The sequence below is a fragment of the Macaca fascicularis genome, chromosome 12 (assembly GCF_037993035.2).
Source record: "Macaca fascicularis isolate 582-1 chromosome 12, T2T-MFA8v1.1".
Classification (NCBI taxonomy): domain Eukaryota; kingdom Metazoa; phylum Chordata; class Mammalia; order Primates; family Cercopithecidae; genus Macaca; species Macaca fascicularis.
This window is the reverse complement of record NC_088386.1, coordinates 17,425,663-17,442,940: the sequence shown is the minus strand read 5'-3', so window position 1 is coordinate 17,442,940 and position 17,278 is coordinate 17,425,663. Positions and strand designations below refer to the sequence as shown.

Below are 17,278 nucleotides of genomic sequence, written 5' to 3'. Positions count from 1 at the left end.
ATGTCTTAAGCCTAATCAATTCTTGTGACTCTATATTCTACAAAGTCAGGTATCTTTAGTCAAATGGTGAAGCAGTGAGCATCTAAGAGCAGAGTCCAGAATAGCTAGAATAATGATCACACATATACACACACACACACACATATTGTGTGTGTGTGTGTGTATATGTGTGTGTGTGTGTGTGTATATATATATATAATCTTATAAGAATTAATGGTTCATATATCACAAATGGAATACATAACCCTGGTGATCATTTCATTACTTGTGATCTCCAGAAAAAGCAGAGTAGGGATGTTAAATTATATGATGTATGAAAACCAAAAGGATTTCTTTTGCACAGAAAACTCAAGTTTCAGATTCTGCCTCTGAACGTTACACATTCAGAAAGGGTGGCCTGGGTCTTCAGAGTGAGTTTGAAGGCAGCCTGACATGCCAGGTCCCTACAGGACCTTCCAAAGCACTAATCTTCTCTATTACTTCTTGGCATCTCATAAATTGGTGACATTAATTATTTAATTGATTAACTTCTTATTAATCTCTATGAATAGAGTTTTGCTTTGAAAGGGACCATGTATACCCTATATATTGTATAGTTTTTGGCACATATGGGCATTCAAAAATATTTGTAAAACATGTTTTCTGTAAGTCTTGTCTTCTGAACTAAATTATGAACTACCAAAGAACAGAGTTTACAGTTGATACTCTGAGTGGTCCATTGGACACAATAGTGCTGAGCAGAGAGCAGGATCTCAAGGGTAATTTGTTATACTGAGTTGAATTAAACCATATGGAATTACCCACATGGAAGTCTGCCTTCCTGGCTTCTGGCTCTGTTCTTCCATAGTTCTTTGTACATGCTTCTTTTATAGCCTCTAATCAACTCTATTTTAATTTTTTGTTCCTACATCTGGCTGTCTCTCAATGTTTTGTGCTAAGAGGCATTTATATCTCATTTCTTCTTTGATAATTTTGCACATAGCAAATGATGAATAAGAAAACGGAACTAACATTATATTAATTGGCTGCTATGCCAGGCATGCGACTATGCTATGGACTTTACAGATGTCAATTCAATTAATCTTCAAAATTCTGTGAAGTTGGTAATTTAATCTTCATTTAATAGTTAAAAACACTGAAACTCAGGAGTTGCTTGCCCAACATCATGTATCTGGCAAGGATCAAAGCAGAGATGGGAGCCCAGTTTTTTTCAATTCTGAAGGCTTTACTGACTCTTCTACTGCGCCAATCCATTTTTGCATTAATTAATTAGTTAACAAGTAGCAACAGCAATGATAAGTAGCAACAGCAATGATAGGTAACAACTAAAGCTCTTGCGTTCATTAACAATGAAGTTAGAATACCTAATATGTTCTCACAGGGGAATCATTTTCATTTCAAACTGACATGTCAAAGCAATACCCTTGGAATAATTTGGGTTGCCTCCCTTAGAAAGTTATGTCACCTTTGAATAACAGGAGGTCCTCCTCCCATCTTGTTGAGGGAAGCTACATCTCAACAAGGTGGAAGAAGGACCTTCTGGAGTCACTGATGATAACCTTCTTTGGGAGGTTTAGTGAGAAGCTTCATTGCTGAGGGAAAGGGGGTGGCATTAATTCTTGGGTTTTAGGAGTTTAAAGGAGGTGTTATTCCAGAGAAGTATGGGGAAGAGTCAGACATGAGTGTGTCCAGCGATGTGTGCTTTACAACAGCAGTTTTTAGACTTGGTCAGAATTACTCGTGGACATAGTTTTTAAAAAATCAATGTCCAGAACATTAATTTTCATATTTCATATTTTCCTGAAATTTACCTCCCTGAGAGCTTGCTTGTGTTTAAAACAGAGCTTTTTCTCCTTTAAAAAACAAAGACATTTCTTCATCCATCTCAAATCTTACAAAAGTGCACATCCTCCTAGACGTCTAAGAGGAAGTTTCTTTAAGTAAGGTGCCATATATCCTCAGGGCTTTTAGTCTTTCATGCATTAAAAATGTGTTAAGGTTGATGTACTTGTCAGAAAGAGAGTATGTGGGTGCTGTATTGGGATTTCTGATTTCATATCTATGGTAGAGTAAGAGAGTGGACTAATTACGATATTCACTCAGTCACGTTTCCTCTTTCACCCATCACCTATTGTCAAAGAATGCATTTCTGTTAAGGCAGTGTATTAGGCCTTTCTTGTGTTGCCATAAAGAAATTCTTGAGAGTGGGTAATTTATAAAGAAAAGACATTTAATTGGCTCACGGTTCTGCTGGCTTCACAGGAAGTATGATGCTGGTATCTGCTTGGCTTCCAGTGAGGCCTCAGTGAGCTTTCAATCATGGCAGAGGTGAAGCAGGAGTAGGCACTTCACATGGCAAAAGCAGGAGCAAGCAAGAGAGAGTGGAAGAGATGTGCCCCCCACTTTTAAATGACCAGATTGCATGAGAATTCACTATCACAAGGACAGTACCAAGCCGTGAAGTGTTCAGTCCCATGATTTAAATACTTCCCACCAGGACCCACCCCTAGCATTGAAGATACAATTCAACATGAGATTTGGACAAATATCTAAACTACATCAGGCAGAGTCCTGGAGGAGTGAAGAAAAAAAACTCAGTAAGAAACACTGACAATGAAAACTGGCTTTTTTCCCATTTTTTTTCCAGCTCTGGTTAATACTTATTTTTATGACCTGCAATGTGCTAAAAAGAAAAATATTTTTAAACAACCAAAGAATCAGAAGTTCTTTTAAGGAATTTGGAATGTGTTCTATAATTACCAAAAAAACAAAAGCAAAAACAAAACAATCCGGTGATATTCAATTACATCAACCAATTTAAAAAATTACATATGTTTTCATATTGGTGTAATGTAAAAGCTCCAAAGCTTATTTTTGAAATCAAATTACAGTATTTTCTTCCAAAGTTGCAGGCAATCCTAATTTGGTTTAAATTTTCTACCTGCTATTAACAAGAGGTAAATTTATGTGCTAGGTGCCAGACCTATCAGTTTTTAGTAGTATATACCTTTCTTTATCATAAAGTATGCCCCAGACTAATCTATCTTTCATAATGTGACCTGCAATTTACTCAGTTTTTACACTATTTCTCTGAATACACATTAACATATTTTTGAATTAAAAATTATAGTTGGTTTGTGGATTGGTTTGAAAATGAGGACTGGCTTAGCCAACAAGGTTATATGTTAGCTTATCCAATATAGTTAGGATATATTAATTTATGCCCATGAAGTAACTGAGCCAAATCATCAGTGCCAAGGTTTATACAAAATATACTTAAAGCATTTGAAAAGATAAAATATTGCACCAAAAATTTTGTTTGTAAGATATTTAATGGAATTTGCAACATTTTAATAGTCTCAAAACTTTCTGAGAATAGATACAGGTACCTCTAAGTGGAAGAATAAAAGGCAAAAACAGTAAGTCTTGCTAAAATGAGGTAATCAAGAAAATGGCAGAGAAGCAAATCCTTTTGGTTCATCAGGTCATTTTTCATTTATTTCAGCAACAAGCAAGTAGGATATTGACATTTCCTCTTACAAGACAGTTGGATTAATTAGGAAAAGAAAAGAGAATTGGCTATGTTTGCACTCCGAGTTAACAGAGTAGCAGTTACAGAAACAGAGAGCTGAATTATCAGTGAATCCACTGGCTTCATGGAAAAATGGTTTCTAAATATTCAAATGTTTTGGTACCTGACACATGCTTAAGCTAGTTTTTAAAAATCAACTTCAATCATTAATTAAAAACATAACTTAAATGCTGCCTATATAGAGGTGTACCAGGCTCTGGTGAGGGGGCATTGCACAAGTCAGACACAACCTCAGTCCTCAGTCACTTATCATTTAGTGGACAGTGTTCAACAATACACAGAAAAGTAAATAAATAAACTGATGTAAGACTGTGATATTCACAGTGAGGAAAATAATCCAGAGGAATATGATCAGCATTGTCTGGGTAAGGACAGGAGGATTGCCTTCGCATAGGCAACCAGGGAAGTTAAAAACTGGGCTAAGCACTCTGTGACCTGAAATGGCAGTCCCGTGAGAATCCCCAGGTGAAGGTAAGATGCAAAAAGCCAGGAGGGGGGATGAACCTGGACTCTTAGTTAGCCCTGCATCTCAGATCATAAGAACATTCTTCCATTTTAATGGGTCTTTATGACTGACACGGACTTTATAGATGCTGAGATTTCTGAGTTCCATAGTTTGTCTTATGTGTTCATTCTGCAAGAAGTAGTATTTCTAGAATCTCTACAGCGCATAGACGCTCCAACTAGAAGGTTTCCTTCCCTGTGGTCTGCTCTCAAAATTAGAGACAAAAAATACAACTTTTATTTTTGGGTAATCATCAGGTAATAGATGTCTATTGTGAACATGCTGATGGAAAAATAAATACCAAAAGGGAAATCATTAAAGCTTATAAGAAAATAGTACTGAAATTTGTCAAATAATAACAAAGAAAATATAATAAAAAATATAAAAAGGAAAAGAAACACCATGTGGATTTCCCCTTCCTGAAATGAACCACTATTAACAGTTGTGTGATTTTCTTCATTTCTAATCTTCTTCAAAACAAATGTATACACCCACACAATTACACATAAACATATAATGAACAGTGCATTTTTTCCCTTCAATTTCAGTCTAACATGTAAATCTACTATCTCTATATCTATGTATCAATCGTCATTTATCTATCTATTTATCTACCATCACATCACTTCTCAGACTTTTGCCTAAGATCAAGTGTAGTATCTGTTCTTAGCAGTTTTATATCTATCTACCTACCTACCTACCTATCATCAGATATAAAAGCAGAGAAGGTAATGGTTTATTTGGTGCCATTATAGGAACAACAGATGTCTTGGACTGCGCCTTTGATTAGGCCTAATATTTTGACCGTGTTACTTCTTTATTTAGGTTAAGGCATTAAAAATTTATTCATAAAATAAATCAATTAATCTATTAATAAATAGAAATAATCTTTTTAGAAGGCATCACTTTAATGCATTATAAGTCACCCTGTCCTCAACTAGAATGATCTTTTTATATTAGTCCACTGGCACAACCTTGCCAACATACTTCTGAGCATGTGACACAGACATTGGACACAAATATTATGGGACAAGAGCAACTTAGGGAGTGTGTGAGCTATAAAGTCTTAATTTTTTCTTTCACCTCACCTTCCTATTTCCCTAGAAAGACTTACCAGTTCTTCCTTTTTGTCTCCCCATATGTTTCTTTGATGGCACATCTGCCTTATCATATTTATTTGAGTGGCAGAAGAAAGTTTCCTACGTAGGAGGCAGATATAGGAAACACCAAATTTCTTAATTTTTAAAATCAATCTAGGCTGGGCGTGGTGGCTCACACCTGTAATCCCAGCACTTTGGGAGGCCGAGGCAGGCGGATCACCAGGTCAGGAGATCAAGACCATCCTGGCTAACACGGTGAAACCCCGTCTCTACTAAAAATATAAAAAATTAGCCTGGCTTGGTGGCGCGCGACTGTAGTCCCAGCTACTTGGGAGGCTGAGGCAGGAGAATGGCGTGAACCCGGGAGGCAGAGCTTGCAGTGAGCTGAGATCACACCACTGCACTCCAGCCTGGGGGACAGAGTGAGATTCCGTTTCAAAAAAAAAAAAAATCAATCTAGATCAACCCTGGCTTGAGAGAGTATAAAACTAAATCAGTCGCCTTTCTCCTTTCTGCCTCTTCTTCTCCTTGTGATAACAGAAGCACCTAGTGCTTACCTGAGAAAGGTGGAAGGACTTCTATCATGCCAGCCACTCATGGACGTGCTTGTTTCCTGAACCCTTTTGGGCTTCTCCAGAGCATATGGCGATTTCCAAACAGGCAACTCTGTTTTCTTAGCGTCTACTATGAACCTGTAACTCTTTCACCAGGGGGTTATGGCCTCATCATTTCCCACCAAAGCTTTTCCTCCTCTGGTGAGAAGGACATTGGGTATTATTTACAGAAACCCTCCAACCTTAAACCATTGTTCTTTCCCATGGTCTTCAGGTATCTTTCGTCTTTCAAGACTCCAGCATCAGTTTTTCTCAATGGTTCCAGACTCCTAAAGAAAAATGTGGGCCAAAAGAGATGTACAATTGCCCTGCAACTTCTGCTTTTGTCCCAGATACCAAATTTTGGACAATTTTCCAAGACTAAAAAGTAGCAATATGAAAAAAATTATTTCCACTTAATTTCCAGTTGAGATGTGAGAAAAGACGTTAGTATCACAATAAATAATCGAGCACATTTGTTTACATGTCTATGCCACTGTATAGCACTGCAACCCCACTAGCTCTGGGTCCCTCAAATGAACATAGGGCTTAGCAAATAGCAATGTGTCCCTACAAATGTTCCTTGAATAAATAAATACATTCATTATTACTTACAGCTTAAAACCACAATAAAACACAGTTTGAAATTTCCGTGGCTCTCAATGACCCACAATTTAAGAATGAAAGCCCTACATCTGGCCAAGTCAGTTTTTCCCACTTTCTGGTGAGAGTGGAGAGTAAACCAAACCTTTGGACATCAATATTTTGACTGTTAGGTTCTGGGAAGAATAATAATTTGAGAGCCTGAAACAGTACAGAATTTCTGGGTAGCTGATTCTTTTCCTTGAGAAAGACCTTATAAGCAGGCATATTTTATATCAACTTTATCAAAGCTTCTCACATTGAAGAATTAGTTGATGTGAGCTATGGCTGAGACGGCAAAGCGAACTGAGACGTCATGGTAGGCTGGTAGGAGGAAGCAGCAGCATCTGGGGTGGGAGAAATTTTCAGTGCTTTGTGCCGACCCCTTGCATAGGGAAGGCAACGGGTAGTTAGCAATCGAATAGGTGTTAAAATGACTGAGAAAGCTCAGGGCGGCTGTGGGCTTACCTGGGTCGGTTCCCTAGGCAAGCTGATCGGGCGTGGGGATTGGGCAGGACTTTCTAGTGGTAACAAGGATCTTCTGAGTTATTTTGAACATTGCAGGAAGGTGATTTTACAGACAGAAAGGGCATTTATGAAGTAAATTTTAATTCAGTATTCAAACTACTAATGTTATAAAGTTCAAAACCTAGATGTAAGAAAACTTTAAGTCTGCATGTAATTTCTTAACTCCTTTAAGTAGATAATTAATTTGATTGGTAGGTTCCCTTTCTGTTTTAGAATTTCAGTGGGAGCCTTAAAATGGGGGAATGATAGAAAAGTGCTGGAGTCATCTACATAGGAGTTAATAGAAAATATCAAAACTGGCCCTGGGATCCTCATCCCCACTGCTTCATCAGTTCATGTAAAAGAGGAAAATAAAGGCCAGGCGCGGTGGCTCACGCCTGTAATCCCAGCACTTTGGGAGGCCGAGGAGGGCGAATCACGAGGTCAGGAGATGGAGACCATCCTGGCTAACATGGTGAAACCCCGTCTCTACTAAAAATACAAAAAAAAAAAAAAATTTAGGCGGGCGTGGTGGCAGGTGCCTGTGGTCCCAGCTACTCGGGAGGCTGAGGCAGGAGAATGGCGTGAATCCGGGAGGCAGAGTGTAGATCGTGCCACTGCACTCCAGCCTGGGCTACGGAGCCAGACTCCGTCTCAAAAACAAAACAAAACAAAACAAAACAAAACAAAAAAACAAAACAAAAAAACGGAAAATAAAGTATGGGAAGACAGAATGAAGGGAATTAATAGTGGTACAGAGCCTTTAGAATTTTTCCCTTCCTCTACTTGCCCTATCTAACTGAGGAGGGCTCAAAGAATTCAGTCGTAAAGATTGAAGATGCCTGTAAGGGGGTGGGGCATTGATATCTTACTCTCTGGCTGAAAGTCTGCTGAGATGCGGAGAGAGCACTGCACGGTGAGAGAGCGCTCTTGGGAGAAACAAACGTAAGTACCTAGTGGGTTGGAAGAATTCTGAAGCATGGAGGTGAGTTGTAGGGACCCATGATGACACAGCAAGGAGAGATGACAGAAGTCAGAAAAAGCCTATACTTCCACAGTTAGACAAGGCAGGAAGGCATGCAATTCCCTATGCAAAAGGAATGTTTAAGGCACACACCTGACTGAAGCTAAGTTGAAAGACTTTCTGCGCAAGAAGTCACCCCGCACAGTAGTGCCAGAATCCTGTGCTTAAGCTGAAGTTGAAACTAATTTACTTCACCACTTAATTTTATTTAGGTACTCTTTTTATTGGCTGTATTCTACCATTCCCCCTAAAATAACTGTACAATTCTCTAGACATCTTCCTAATAAGAATCACAAAGGAGACTCTGGTATGGTTTCAAACACCCTTCAGTTTGAAGCAGAATCTTAACCCTGAAGCAATTGGAGAGGGATTAACCCACACAGGGAGGAACTGAGAAGAATTAGGTCATGTATCCTGGTGAGCCTCAGGGAAGAAGACTGGGATTCAGGGGAGTAGAAGAGTATATCTGAGGATCTGGGATAAAGTGACGCAAGAAATTTCTGCTGGGCACGGTGGCTCACGCCTGTAATCCAAGCACTTTAGGAGGCCAAGACAGGTGGATCATGAGATCAAGAGATTGAGACCATCCTGGCCAACATGGTGAAACCCTGTCTCTACTAAAAAATACAAAAATTAGCTGGGCATGGTGGTGCGTGACTGTAGACCCAGCTACTCGTGAGACTGAGACAGAAGAATCGCTTGAACCCAGGAGGCGGAGGTTGCAGTGAGCTGAGATCACACCACTGCACTCCAGCCTGGTGACAGAGCAAGACTCTGCCTCAAAAAAAAAAAATAATAATAATAATAAAGAAATTTCTTACATAGGAAAGTTGTGGCCTTCAAGCCTTATCTTCCTCCTCTTCCTCCTCCTCCTCTTCCTCCTTCTCCTGCTCCTCCTCTTCCTCCCCTTTTTTTTTGTTGCCCAGCCTGATTCTGATTACAATATTTTACTCTTAAAGTAATCTTGTCTAATTGAGGATTTTTTTGGAGAGATTGGTATAACAATGATTTTATGAGCTTTTCTTTGTCAGCAGATTTATGTTGCTTGTAAAGAGCCGTATCAATTATTCCTTAGCTTACTGATGAAAATATGATTGCTGAAATAAGTCAACACCTGTGTGGGTGTAACCTGAACATAGTCAAAACATTGCTGGGTTCTGACTGAATGAAAGCAAGCTGTGGTCCAATTGCTCTGAATATTGTATCAGTGTTGAAAATCACAGGTGCGGCCTGATATGACAACTTGTGACAACATGATTGTACCTAATAGCACATACATTTTTAAAATCTGATAATACTCACCTCAACAGGAAAAAGCTCAAAATATGTCTGTGTATGTATGTGTGTTAGAGACATATTAGATAAAAATATGTGTGTGTATGTATGTGTATTAGATACATATTAGATAAAAATATGTGTGTGTATGTATGTGTATTAGATAACTTATGCAAACCACAGCTATATGAATAAAATATGGATAGTTTCAAATCAATAGGTTCTGCGGTCTTATGTAAAATTTGGGAGTAGGGAAAGAGAATGTTTTTCAAAGTCTATCATGACCCTATGCAAGAGTCCTTTAAAGTAGGCCTGTTTGTAAGATGCTAAAGGTGTTTACACTCACGGGCTCTGGATTGTTAAGAGGTTGGTGGAAATAAGGTTGAGGAATAAGGTTACTTATTGTTGATAGGTACATAGGAAGACTTTACTGACTTAAGGAAACAAGACCAGTTCCACACTCTATAAAATGGCTAGGCTTGGTCTTTTCACATATTGCCAAGCAAAGCTTGGATTGCATTATTGTCTGGCTACAGCCGGACCATGCCACAGAATTCCTCTGTGATGGCAGCCAATCACGACTGGGAAAAGAGAGGGACTATTAGATGTAAAAAAAGAACTGGAACTGGCACATAGAATTAGTGAGAGAGCAAGTGACACAGCAGATAGAGTTATAAAAGCAATAGAATTATGTGACTAGCTTGAATTCACTGTTTCCTATATCACTGTAAGAGGATTGGTGCCCTTTCCCCAGATAGAAGAGGGAAGTGAAAAGTTACTCAACTGGAGACGATAACTAGGATTTTGTACACTTGAAAGGCTTTTAAGATTTTCTTGAATACATATTTATGACAGAAACTCTTTGTTTTGCTTAAAGTTTTGTAAGCTTTCGCAAACCTGAAGTCATTGTATTAATCAAGAATGTTCAACTGCAAAATATGGAACATATGGTTGGTCCTAGATTAAAAACCTAAAGGTACATATGCCACACCTAAGAAGAAGGCTGGCGGTAACAGTCCAGAGTAGTGGGTTTAGCAGTGATGCCAGAGACCCATGCTCCTCCCATGTTTCTATACCACATTCTTAGTGTCTTGGCATTTATGCTTATGTAGGCTGTTCTATGGGCACTGGAAGTTTCCACATCTCTAGGCTCTGTGACTGCATTCCAGACAGAACAGGTTGCTTCAGCAGATTTCTGCTTATATCCCAGACCTATGTTATATGCCCACACCTAGCTGAAAAGGGAACTAAATAAACGTGTTTCCAGCTTTTAAGTCCTCAAGAATAGTCAGGAAAGGAGAAGGGTATTGAAAGTACAAGTTGCAGCCTGGCGCGGTGGCTCACACCTGTAATCCCAGCACTTTGGGAGACCGAAGCGGGTGGATCATGAGGTCAGGAGACAGAGACCATCTTGGGTAACAAGGTGAAACCCTGTCTCTACTAAAAAAAAAAAAATACAAAAATTAGCTGGGCGTGGTGGCGGGCACCTGCAGTCCCAGCTACTCGGGAGGCTGAGACAGGAGAATGGCGTGAACCCGGGAGGCGGAGCTTGCAGTGAGCTGAGATCGTGCCATTGCACTCCAGCCTGGGCGACAGAGCGAGACTCTGTCTCAAAAAAAAAAAAAGAAAAAGAAAAAAAAGTGCAAGTTGCATCACCCAACCTGTAGTGTTGGCCCACAGCCATTCCAAGGATAAATATTATATAAGCAATTATTAGATCACACAATATGTACTAAATTATTAATATTTCTCATCTCCTAAATATAGTAATATGAGAGCTGGTGATTTTAAATCTTTCTTGCTTTTAGCCTAATTTATCTTGGCTTCTGCCCAGTTTCCCCTATACCTGGGTCTGTGGCTCTGTAAAGAAATGGCAAGCTGAGTTATACTCAGGCATAGCAATTAAATTCTACTGTGCATGCCAGCTCCAGCTCCAGCTCCAGTCACTGGAAAGGGCTGTCCAGGCTGCCATGTAGAAATGAATTCTGAAGTTGCCTAGAGGCCTGGCAGGAAAGTGGGGCTTGATGTTTGCCACGAGAGAAAATGGAGAAAATGTTCTCCCGTGGGCTGAACGTGTGTTCTCCCTTTTCATACAAAATTCAGTTACAATGTAGACACTTCCCTGGAAAGTGTACTAATTTTCTTCTTTCCTCACGTAATTCTTTTAGCACCAATATTTTTGAAGAAAGGGAAACAGATGCTTTTGCTTAGTAAACTGAGTTCGATTGGGAAGCCCTTATGTTATAGAAAGAAAGGCCAGGTTGACAGTCAGCTACAGTTGTTTCTTTGAGTTTAAGAAATTTAACTGGGGATATCACCATAAATTCTATCTTCTAATTGATGTTCAAAGAAGTGATGGTAGCCACATTGATTTTGTTGTAGTTTGTACTCTGATTCTTATCACCAATTATCAGTTGGGGCAAAGCTTTATGCCCAAATTAGCAACCTTAAATTTATCTACCCAAAGCTATTTTTGTTCAAAATTACTTGTTCATATAAATGAAGTAATATTCCTTGTATTAGTCTGCTCGACTGTCATAACAAGATACCACAGACTTTGTGGCTAAAACAACAGAGATTTCTTTTTTCACAGTTCTGAAAGCTAGAAAGTCCAAGGTCAAGGTGCCAGCAAGATAGTTTTCATTCTGAGGCTACTTCTCTTGGCTTGTAGGTAGCCGCCATCTTACTGGGTGCTCACATGACCTCTTCTTTGTGTGTGGGGAAAGAGAAAAAGCTCTCCATTGTCTCTTGTTATAAGTCTCTTCTTCCTACTGTATCAAGACCCCACTTTTATGACCTCATCTAACCTGAATTACCTCCTTGTAAGACCTAGGTCCAAATACAGATTCGGACCTCAATATATATATTTGGGGAAACATACATCATCAGTTCATAGCATCTCTATAAAATAAAATTATAGGGAAGTTATAATTCTAAAACAGAAGATATATTTTTTCATTTTAGATTCAATAAAATATCTTTTATTCTAACCTGTGTCGTAAGTCATGATATCCTCTATCCACAGAATGTTCAAGGTCTTTAGAAAGATTTGTGAGGAAGCATGAAAAGCAATCCAAATATGCTTATTTTATCAGAGCCTTATTTTCAGCTGAAATTATTTAGCTCAAGAGGTCACCAAGAATAATAAATACCAGTAGTCCAAAGGTTTTTTTCTTCCACATAAACTTTAATCAGTTTTATGATTTTTAATTCTTGTTTTAATTAGAAATCAGAGAATACTGAAAATCCCCTCTAATGAGCTTTTATTTTTTTTTTTTAATTTTATGAGAGATGATTTAAGCAATAGGGCTTGCCAAGTGAATATCAGCTTTTGATCAAGGAAATCGTTCTGAGTTATTCAAGAGAGTATTTAAAACTGAGGACAGAAACAAGCCTCAAATTGGTAGCTTTATTGTTGTGATTTAGATAAAATAATTGGACTAGAAATTTAGAAAAAAATAACAAAAAAGTGGTTTCCCTTCTGATTGTCTCTAGTCTCCTCAAATAAGTCCCAAAAGAAGAATGTCTGGTATAAAAACTGACCAGGAGTTTGGACTGGAAGGCAGGATATCTGGGTTTGACTATACCACCAATACTTGCCAGGTGTATGACTTCAGACAGAAGATTTAACTCTTTTGAGCCTCAACTTCCTTATTCATAAAGTGGGACTATGAATTTCTGTCTGAAACATACGAGTATATATATATACATTTAGAATTATGCCAGTCATATTACTGGTATGCAGTAAATTTGATGAATAAGTCCTTTGTGGGTAGATATGTATAAAACTCATAGTTTAACTCCAAAACACTTTTAATTTTTGGTTAAATATATAGGCACTCAGAGAATATTTGCTGAGTGAATAAGAAAATCTCTTATAAACAGGTGACTTATCATATCATTTCCTTTACTCCAATATTCAGAGTTTGCCCCAGTGGGTCTTCCAGCCTTGGTAGTTTATGACATTTTGACACAGAATAGATTTGAAATCTACAATTTTTAGGACTGGCATGAAGGAGCAGCAAATAAAAATCTCATGTTAGTCAAGGCAAAGTTTGTGCAAATGAATAAACCATTAACACTCCAGAAGTGTAAGCAACAATTTTCTCTTTTTGGATTTCTTTTGTCAAAATTACAAAAGTAGTGCTTATTTGTTGGAGTAAAGCTTAAACAAGTCAAATCCTCTCTAGAATTCTAAAAAATAGAGGAAAGCCTGGCTTTCTTTCATATACTCCTTCTTATCCTACTTCCTAGGATTAAATGAAGATAAAAGTTTGATGCATATTTTTATCACAGCTCTTTCTATCTATGTCTGTCTCTCACATATTCATATGAAGAAATTGACAGGTAGGGCTTTTCTTTTAATGAATTATATGGGACAGTTAGTAGATTTATAATTTATAAGGAAGGGAACACAGAGAGGGCTCCCAAAGAACAACTCTACATTGTGCAGTTCGCTATAGTGTGAAACCTGAGGGGTGTCTGGGACTCGGCCAAATGAATCAGTTTTTGCCTAGAATGGCTCTTCCTGGTTCACTGCAATTATATCACACAAATGACCACCTTCTCCACATCTATCCTGGCTGGCTTGATATTAATCAGTCTAGTTGAGGTTTGCTCCTTTTTATTAAACCCAAATCTGACATTAAATATTGTAACTGTTCAATACATCAATAGGACAATCAGAGAGGTTTGGGTACTTCCTGGATTGGGCATTTGGCATAGTTACTAAAACAGAGCTCATATATGGTTTCAGAAAGTGTAGCCTTGAATAGAATAAAATTCAGCTATGTTTCATTATTTTAACACATTTTTCTCTTTTGAACAAGTAGATATCCTGCCTTTGGTCATCTGGGCCTCAGCACCTTTGCTGCTAAGCGGAATCTGGAAATGAAGATCTGAGACATAGCTGTACATATACAACATTTCTCAAAAGATTGAAATTTATACATTCTTCATAATTGTTGTTATAAACTGTAGCCATGTTCTAGAAGGTCTACCATTTTGAGATTTGAAATCTCCCCCAAGGTTGGTTACACATGGAACTGTCACAAAAGATCTAAACTCATCACAGTGGGCCCACATTTCTTATTTCCACCAAAATATCTGTAAGCTTCCGTAGAAGACGAAAGCAGGGCAATGCTTAGCAGGAGTAGGGAAAGGATAAATCCACACCAGTTCCTGACACATCCATGTGACCCTGTGGGGAAGTCCTGAGCCTCACTGGGCCATGCGCCTCCAGTTCCCCCCACCACAGGTCATCAGAACAACTCTGCTCGATAGACAGAAATCCAATAATTGTGTCTTAGTCTTTTTGGGCTAATATAACAGAATACACAGGTTGGGGGGCTTACAAGCAACAAGTCTTTATTTGTCGTAGCTCTGTTGACTGGGAAGCCCAGGATCAAGGTGGCAGCAGACTCAGTGTCTGATGAGGGCCTCCTTCCTTGTTTATAGACACCTATCTTTTCCCTGTGTCCTCATGTGGTAGAAGGGATAAAGGAGTTCTCTGAGGTCCCTTTCATAAAATCACTAATCCCATTCATGAGGGCTCCACCTTCATGACCTAACCACCTCTCAAAGGCCCCACCTCCTATACTATCCCCTTGGGGGTTAGGATTTCAACCTAGGAATTTGGGGTCGGGAAGGAACAAACATTCAGTCCATAGCAGATTGCATGGTATCAAAGCACGTCAGATACAAAGAAACTGAATGAGTGATGTGCTCTTAGGAAGCTAAGTTTTGGTAAAAGAGGAGTAGCAAAAAGAAAAAGAAGGGATAGAATAGATTCCACATGAGTAGAAACAATTTAGTGTCCAATTTTGGTAAGAACAGGGTTGATACTCAGCCAATATGTATCGCAACTAGTTTACATGTATTTAAATATTTCTCTACTGGTAGGGCATTTTTCCATGGCTCTGCCTCTGGTGCTCACATCTGTCTGGGCATGGAGAGGTGCTGGGGCAAACACAGCACCTAGTTGGTACGAGACAGAGAAGGGGAAGACACACTAAACACGTTGTCAAAGGTTTCGATGACTTTCTTCTTGAAAGGGGAAGCTATTTCAGCACCTGAGCTGAGAGGATAGGGGCAAGAGGACTCAGAGGAAGTGTAAGAGAAAATCCCAAAGACTGAGAGAAAGGGGGACAGGACAAATCACTCCTGTGCATATGAGGGCTCACCTAAGTGTCAGGAGGCAGGGTGATAATTAAGCTTAGTGGATTAAAATGCTTCTGAAACATCCAGCCCAAGCTTACTCTGCAATATCTCTATTTCTTTCTACATTAATTGCAGACATTGGCCACAGCCAAATCTGTTCTGAAACTTTGTAACCCATTAGCAGTAATAGTTGAGTAGCTATAACAATTTTTAACCAGCACTTATTTATTAGTAGTAGATATCAAGTCAAAAGCATCATTATCTGCTTCTTTGAAGGCAAAATGACATCAGAGACAAACTGCAGAGTACTTGTGGAGGTAACAGGCACAGTGCCTGGACCAGGCGAGCTGGCATGCAAGTTGCGTCATTTATGAGCATCTCAGAACTTTCTTTTCAGTCAAATGTATTGTTATTGTCCTCTCCCTTCTACTTACTTCCTATTTCTGATCACTTCTCAGCATCAAGGCACTCTGAAATACATTCTCTTATCCATTCAGATAACAAATATTTATTGACTTTCTATTAGATGTCAGACATCGGAAAATGACAAGGAATAGGTAATGCTGAGAAGCGCACTCTAATTTGCAATTAGTGATGGAAAATACTGAGTAATGGGGATGGTTTGGTTATTAAGCAAACCTAGTATTCAGTACTGACTCCAGTGTTTAGTATTTCCTATGTTTACTAGTCCTCAGGCAAATTAACTTCTCTAAGTCTCAAATATTTCATTTGCAGGATCAGAGCAATTTTATGTGATAAACCTTGTATGGTTACTATAAGAGCAAATAACGTTTACAAAGGGCTGGAAGAGAGACTGATTCATAGTCATGTCAACATAAATGTTTTTTTTTTTCTTCCTGTCTCCTAATCAATATAAGGGTCTGCACGTGGACATGAAATGGCATAAGGGATGGACTCATCAAATTTAGTTCATAGTTTTACTCACAGCGAAGTTCAAAGACATGAAATAATTTGTTTACCTCCTTTAAGATCTCAATTATCCTGTCATTTGGACAAATTTCTATGGAGGTGGGTGGGATGGGGGATGGGTTGGCAAACTTGAGAGTGAGGAAGCAAAGAAAAACCAATAGCCTGGGCATTTTGCCAGAGAGAGAGGGAGAGAGTCTTCCAGACTTTACCTTTCTTCCTTGATGTTACTTACTCATTGTAGCTTTACTGGAGTTCTCCGGTGGGCATTTATTATTGATATTAGGGCTGTTCTTATTACTTTGCAGTTCCCAGTGACACAGAACAGCTGAAAATCTGATCGCAACATGCCGTTTTGAGTTCACTTAATGTTCCCTATCTCCTAGGTTCCATAAATAAAGACTCAGTGTTTGGAGAGTGATTTCAGAGTCTCATCCATCTTCAGTGTCTTTATGGATGGAAAACCTGAATTGTAGGGTCGGCAACATTCTGCAGTCTCCAGCCTGAAAGCCAAAAAGAGTCAAGAGATTCTCCCTAAATCTCAGGCCCGTCTTAGCTCTGGCTGGGTATTGGGCACAGATTTTAATCACTGCGTGTGGTCGACCCTTGAATGCCATAACCTCTGGGCGGATGAAGACATCACTTTTGGAGGTGTAACAGCACATATCTGCCCACAGTCTTAGGTCCATTTTTTGGTGACTCCTGTATTTGAGAAGCCCTGCTATGTCAGAATCGTAATAATTATTCAAGGACATTTTACGTTTACTAAGGTTTGAGTTCTCATCAACCAGGATTAGAAGAGACACGTCAACTTTCACTCCTTTGAGTTTTTGAACACAATTAACGTAATGCTTTAGAAAAAGTTTTCACAATCAGTAAACATCTGTATATAATGGGGTTGACATTATTACTGCCTTTTCAACAATATCCGAATCAAAATCCTTCATCATCCTA

General features: G+C 38.8%; 1 pseudogene; it reads left to right on the top strand.

The window, feature by feature from the left end:
- Positions 1-4,718: 4,718 nt before the first annotated feature.
- Positions 4,719-4,932, top strand: LOC123568209 (U2 spliceosomal RNA; annotated as a pseudogene).
- Positions 4,933-17,278: the final 12,346 nt, after the last annotated feature.